The sequence below is a fragment of the Morone saxatilis genome, unplaced genomic scaffold (genome assembly GCF_004916995.1).
Source record: "Morone saxatilis isolate NCDOM2014 unplaced genomic scaffold, NCSU_SB_2.0 Contig24, whole genome shotgun sequence".
NCBI lineage: Eukaryota > Metazoa > Chordata > Actinopteri > Moronidae > Morone > Morone saxatilis.
Window position 1 is genome coordinate 15,434,375 of NW_023339807.1, and position 7,799 is coordinate 15,442,173.

Sequence of the window (7,799 nt, forward strand, 5' to 3'; positions counted from 1 at the left end):
CTTTTTTTGATCACACTACATTAATTGATTGCATATACTGTTTGTTGATTTACATAAATCAGGACGTGACTGATTTGTTCACATCATCATGTGTACATCACATAACTATATAACTTTGCAATTTCATTGTATATTTAAGCAAAAAAAAACTTTTCATTGTTCAACTTTTTCATCCTCCTTTATTTACTGCAGCTGAAACCCATGCTTTATAATAAAATTATAGCTACTTTCTCTGTAAAATCATCTGCTAGAGTTAAACAAACACACACACAATCAACCACTGGGTTGTAGTGGAAAGATACAGAGTGCAGAGCAAACAACACCCTGTTTAGGCAAAAATAGAGAGCCTTGCTCTAAACACTAACAGGAATGTATTACACCACTCCCTATTTCTGTGGAATCTCCAGTCTTAACAAGTTGTTTCACTCAAAACCACAAATGTCAACCTCTGGGAGGTTCCCTGGGAGTCTTAACTGTCCAATGCTTCATCTGAACCAGTCTACCACATCCAATATTGACAGACTAGACTAACAGATAGACATTAGCATGGCTAAAAACATCAAATCAGTATCAAACCATCAAATCAGGATCTTCTTTACAAAAGAATGATGTTGGTGCAAAGATGCAAACATTCTGTGCCAGTGAGTCATGGTGTCTTTTGACCACACCTCGTCTGTGCTTGTTCCTTCTTTGTACTGTACTGGAATCTGTCTTTAATGAATACCATCCCTTCACTCTGACTGTCAAATGTTTCAGCACACAGCCACCAGTTTAAGATAACCCACATTTGCAACATGTTGCCTGTGCAGGCAGAGACAAGTTGTTGAGGTTCTTTCTCACCAACGACAAGTACATCGTATAATTTGTTCATAATAGTTGTAATCTTCTCCTCCTGTATTCTGCTGAATATGAGAGCTGTATTGGAAGCCATGAAGCGACAGAGTTGGGCTAACATGAAGTAGTAGAAGAAACTTGTACAGAAAGACATATACACATTGTGGGCAGAAGCAGCTTTAGCTAGTATTACATTTGCTGTTCCATGTTGCTGTTGTAACTCAGCAAAGCTGTCTTGTGATGTAGTCAAACAGTTTACTGGCAGTGCAAGCACCTTGACCTTTTACTTAAAATGAGTAAACCACAATGGAAATCCATAACAAATAAAAGTTACTTGTAGCAAAATTAGCATATATCTTAAAAATACACAATTTACAATGATCCCATTTAATCCATACTGACACATACATGTGTTACCAAGCATCACACATGGAGGTCTTTCAAATATTTAGAAAGTAATTTATTAAGTGACATTTGACTGGACAATAAAAAGATAATTAAGAGAAATTGGGCTGTATAAATAATCACAACAATCAAGGAGTACATCAAATTCAATAGATCTAAATCAAATAGGAAAAAATAAATAATAGTCTTAAATTAATAACTCAGTCATGGTTATTGCATGCAGTAGTTTGTTATAGAGCCTTTAAGTTGTTTGTTTGACTGATCACTATTTGCCCTGCAATAACTAAAAGGTTGCGTGAAGTAAAAAAACGTTAGAAGAAAAAAAATCAGAAAGAGGGGTGGAGGCATAGAAATAGGGTGTGTCAACCTCTATTTAAAAAAGATTTGTGTCTGTGTTCTCTTCTCATATCCCTTCTATTCACCCTCTCAAGGTCTTTTGAGGACAATTTTGGTGAGTGCAAATATGTTTTAAAATCCTTTTTTAAATGTAACGAGATATATGAATGAATTACCTTCTGGGTGTGGTTTGTGTATTGATGCATCTGACAAGGATTAACATGTCCATCTAAGATTACAACAATTACATTGGGTGGGAATTCAGAAAGTTAAGGTAATAAATAGATTAACACTGGATTACACAGTCAATGATATTTTCATGTTCCAGCCACGATGTCAACGATTCTGCAAGCAATCGGAATGCTCCACGCTGTCTTTACACAGCATGCTGGAGCAGATAAAAAACTGAACAAGGAAGAACTTGGTAAACTGTTCCGCATAGAGTTTGGCATGAAAGACGTAAGTAGAAAAGCTATAGTACTTTTACAACAGTGAGCTGCCTCTTTGCCATTTTAATGTTTTACAGTCTACTTACAACTCATACTGTTTTTTTTTTTTTATTTAGTCCAAAGCAGCGGAAAACTTCCTCTGTGAACTGGATAACAACAAGGATGGTTTTGTCGATTTTACTGAGTTTACTACTATGGTTGCAGCCTTAAGCCTGATGCTGCAGGAATAAATGGTTTGGCCAGATTACTTAAGAATTTTTTCTTGCCTCTTGTCTCTTCTTTCATTTGTAATACATTGAAAAAAGCGAAGTGCTCCAACTTGCATGAGTATTACAGCCACATCTATAAAATTGAAATGTCATTGTCCTGTGTTCTGAGAAGGAAACCCATCTCATAGTTAAATGTTCACTATTATGTCACTGTTTGAATGCTTCACACATAGAACAAGAAATAACACGGTAACACTTTACAATCACAACAACAAGTGAGGAATGAATGAGGAAACTAGCAAATGATTAGTCCATTAAGAAACGAGGGAGGAACAAATCAGGTACAACTTGATAATTGATGAATTGTTAATGAGTAGTTCCCTAATAATTCCTAAGGGATGACTATATAGTAGAGAATGATAATATGAATGTTGATGTTTTACAATGAATGCAGCCGCTTTTATGTTTTAAAGGCATGTCGGCTCGTTCAGCTTGCAGATGTCAGAAGTCAGTCAATCATCACTGCATGTATATGACAATAATACCATAGAAGATAACAAACAACTAATTTTTATAGTTTATGTAGAATAAGTATATATAGTCATCCATTAGGAATTAATTATTATTAAAAATTCATCAATTATCAAGTTGTACCTGATTCGTTTCCCACTTGTTTCTTAATTGACTTATCATTAGCTACTCTATAAAATTTGATTAGGAGTTACTCATTAACTAATGGTTCACTAGCAGTTAGTTCCTCATTCGTCCTGCAATTGTTCTACACAAAGTTTTTTGTCCCTTATTGTTAAGTGTTACTGATAACACTGAGGGAGATGCAAACAGCTACAGCTATAAGCCCGCAAAGTTGGCAAGATTAAAAGCATAGAAATATAGCTTAAGAATGTAATAAAATACATTCCAAAACAAATCCCATTCTCCAAAAAACTGATAATTTAAAAAAGCTTGAGGTAACTGCTGGTAAAAATCTGTTGTGTGTGATGTGTAGTGTGTGTGTGTGTGTGCTGTGTGTGTGTGCTGTGTTCACATACCAGTATATGATACTACAAGTATAATGCACACTGTAGACTGCCTTTATACAACATTTCCAAATGCTGCCCTCTATGATGTTATATGATAATTTCTTCACTCTGACTTTCCATGTCCATTTATTTCCCTGTGGTCTATGGCTGAGGACTCAATTAGCCTAATTAAAACAAGGTATGAATCACTATTATTGCCAAATGTTTTAAGGAAAAGGACTTATATGTAATGCACAAATATAAAGACCTAAAAAAGTACAAAAATTGAATGAAGTTGAGGATCAAAACAAACTAAAAACGGATGCCAAGTGTCAGTAGCTTCAAGAAGGACACAACAGGACCCATTGGCTGGCTCCTAACCTGTTAGGGAATACCTAACGACCCCTCGACCTCGCATGCAACATTTCTTTTGGTTTAAAATCTTTATGTGCAAAAAATAGTAACTACACTGCAAGAATAAAGCAATGGTGAAAATGTAAAAGCTCATTTCAACAAAATAATAAAGAATAAACAGTGAAATTGGAGTAACAAAAGAATTATTTATAGCTTTCTCACTAGCTAATAGAATGAAACAATAATTAATAACACACTACCTAATTATTGTGGAAACCATCACAGCCATAACAAAGTTGTTGTTTCACATCAAAAACCACAAATGTCAACTCTGGGAGGATTCTAGGAGTCATAATGTAATATACACTGAACAATACATTCATCACAGTTCTACAAACATACCAATACTGATGTAGCGAGACAATAGGACATATAGCGTGGCTAAAAACATCAAATACAGTATCAAACCATCAACATCAGGATCACTCTATATACCAAAAGACAGATACGTGATGGCTAGCAATACCTCCTAAAAAAAAAGCAAAACGCTAACTAAGTTTTACAACGAATTGTCCCGCGTATTGGTTATTTTTTGCTATTCAAAGCAATTTAAGTACAGTAGGAACGATTTGGTTGAGAATCATATGCGAAAGTAGGTTTGAATGTTTGAGTGAGTTCGTAATTAAACCTGGATACTCCATAAGACTCTACACAAATAGCTGTCTGACATAGGACCTTTTATCTGTTCTGTATCCTGTGTTCCGGAGAAGGAAATTTGGACGGACATAGATTATGGGTTATTATGTTGGCTTGAGGATTTATTGTGCTGTCCTGAATGTGTATCACTGATTTTCAGTGACAATAAAAAACAAAATACAATACATAAATAAAATATTATACAAACTCCCACCCACTCCACTGCACATCTGGGACAAATGGCTTAAATTCTATTTAAAAAGTCTCCCTGGCTTCCTTATGCACACATGATTCACAGAGATGACACATTTGGGATCATAGCTCATAAGTTAAACTTCACTTATGGGGGTCACTGTTGAATGCTTCACACATAGAACAAGAAATAAACGGTAACACTTTACAATCACACAAGAGTGGAGGAATAAATGAGGAAACTACCTAATGATAGTCCATTAAGAAACGAGCGACGGGACAAATCAGAGTACTAATTGATGAATTTGTTAATGAGTAGTTACCTAAACTATTAGTATCAGAATGCATAAATATAAATGTTGTATGTTTTACAATGGAAGGCAGTCGCTTTTAGTTTTAAGGCATTCCGCTCGTCAGCTTGCAAAAGTCAGTCCAGTCATCACTGCATATATATACAATATATCCATAGAAGTAAAAACAACTAATTTTTAATAGTTTATGTAGATAGTACATCATTTTTGTTAACTTGGTAGTGACGTTTAAAAACAAAAAAAAAGGGGAAAACCCGAAGTGACAGAGAGGGGTTGGGGCTTTTTAAGGGCAGTATAGAACTATTTCGCAAGGGGACATTTGTCAATTGGGCAATTTGTTCTACACAAGATTTTTTGTCCCTTATTGTTAAATGTCTGATAATACTGAGAGAGATGCAAGCAGCTATAACTGCAATTGTGGTCAAATAAAAAGCATAAAACTAACTGGCTTTAAGACAGTCATCCCCATTTCCAAAACTAAAATCTTAAATAAGCCCGAGCAACCTGCTGGTAAAAGATCTGTGTGTGTGTGTGTGATGTTGTGTGTGTTGTGTTGTGTGTGTTGATGTGTGATATTGTGTGTGTGGGTCTTGTGTGTGTTGTGTTGGTGCTGTGTTCACCATACAGTATACGTACTACAGGTTATCACACTGTAGATGCTTTATACAGCCTTTCCAATGCTGCCCTCTTGTGTTTTGTTTTTCACTCCTGACGTTTCCATGTCATTTATTTCCCTGTGTCTTGGGGGCAGGACTACAATTTAGCCTATTAAAAAAGGTGATGATCACATTTGCCAAATGTTCTTAAAGGTGAAAAAGGACTTATTTTATGCAAATTAAGCCTGTACAAAACTTGAATGAAGTTGGTCCAAACACAAACTAAAAACAAGTGCCCAAACGTCATAAGCTCAAGAAGACAAAACAGGACCATGGCTGGTTTAACCTTGTTAGGAACACCTAATGAACCCCGACACCGCACTGGCAACATTTCTTTTGTTCAAAATCTTTATCTGCGAATAAAGTATTTATAAACAGCTGCAAGAAAAGCAGTGGTGTAAAAAGCTAATATTTCCAACAAAAAAATAATAACAGTGCTAATTAGTACAAACAAATTATTGTAACTTTCACAAACGATGCTACGATAATAAATTTCTACTAAAATAGGAGGGAAGCAGGAAAGTAAACATTCAACAATTGTCATTGCGACATTTACTTTTACTGGAAGGAGACAGAAGAATAAGAAAGAGACGAAAGAGGGTGGGGGCTTTTAAATAAGTGGTCGACCTCATATTTAAAAGCATTGTCAATGCTCTCTTCAATCAAAACCCTCTCTTCACTCCTCAACATTGGACGTTTTTTATCCATATTCGGTAGGGAATTTGTTCGAAGATCCTTTTTAAAATAATGCCATTTTAATTTGCAATAATGATACCTAATTTAGCATTATCTGGCATGAGATCATTGAGATGCATGAATGAGCTTCTGGATGTGGTTTGTGTTTGTGTGTGCACTGATTCTGAATAGAATTAAACTATGTAATCTATGGTGGGAAATTATATATATTACATTTTGAAAATTATGGATGGATAATTTCAATATTATAGACATAAATCATGAATAGGTGAAAATTTATAATTAAGGATTTCAGGAGAACCCCATAAAATGAATGAAAATATGATTACTTAGTGGAGTGGGAAAACTGAGAGACTGTAAATTAGGAGTGTGGACAGTGTTGATCATGAACCAAATACATTAGAAGAACAAACAGTAGGCAAGGATGTTCTTGAATTGTTTTATAAATACAGCACTTTCCTGTCCACAACAAACTACCATTGTTTCAGTTGACCACCAATATTTGAATCAGTGTCTCCTTCTTTAAACCAATGGTCACTATACATGTTAGTATTAAAATGAAAAATCAGCAAACTGAACGTATATAGTCAACAATATTTCCTTATTCAGCCACCATGATCAGACATCGTGCACGCAATGGTTCTCCTTCGGATACCTTTGAGAAGTAAGCTGGAAAGATGAAACAAAGCACTTTGACCAGTCATAACTACACGTAAACTGTTCGAAAGGAGTTTCCTGGAACAGGATAAGACAAAAACTACACACATTACAGTGAGGTGCCTCTTTGTCTATTTGATGTTTTACAATGCTACTTACAACTCATCACTGTTTAATTCTTTTTGTTAGCACAGAGAGAGATGCACTGGACAATTTTTCGTGAGCTGGAACACGGGGATGGTGTTGTTGATTTCACTGAGTTTTTACTTTGCAGCACTCGCTGAGCTTACACTGGAGTATTAAATAATACTTTTGCCACAGTGGCCTCTGAACTTTCTTGCTTATTTCATTTATACGAATAAAAAGTGCCCCAGGGGCCTAGTGCCCCAACATCACATACAGCCAAATCTATAAAATATACATGTCAGTATCAGATGTTCTCAAAGGAAAACTTGGGAAAACACACACAATAATCAGCGTGGAGTAGTTGGTCTTGAATTACTTGAAATGTGCTGGCATGAATGTTTATTACTAATTATGAATGTCAGAATGACAATAAGAGAAACAAAACATGAATGTCTGCATTCTTTATATCAATAACTTGTTTTGGTGTTTATTCATTAAACAAAATACAATTGTTTATGCAAAGTCAGCATTTTCCCACTGCACATCTACGACAGATAATGCCTTTAAAATCCCTCTTTCAGCCTTTTTACATAACATGTCCAAATAACATTTCATCATTCTGGCACCATCTCTTAGTTAACATTCATAATTATGTCACAGTTTTGGATAAGTACACATAGAACAGGAAGTAACACTGAGGGAGATGCAAATCAGCTTCATATCTACAATGTGTTCATAAAAGCTTACAACGTAGACTGGCTTAAGGTCCCGGTATCATTTAGGAGAATATATAGCAAAAACAGAATGTAATATTCTTGTTGTCTTTGTGTATAATAAACTTGAATATGGGAATTGTGTG

General features: G+C 35.2%; 1 long non-coding RNA gene across 1 annotated transcript; it reads left to right on the forward strand.

The window, feature by feature from the left end:
• The first annotated feature begins 1,600 nt into the window (after positions 1–1,600).
• Positions 1,601–2,279, forward strand: LOC118335636. Its single transcript, XR_004797072.1, has 3 exons — positions 1,601–1,690; positions 1,904–2,034; positions 2,141–2,279. It is a non-coding gene; the product is annotated as an uncharacterized LOC118335636 (long non-coding RNA).
• Positions 2,280–7,799: the final 5,520 nt, after the last annotated feature.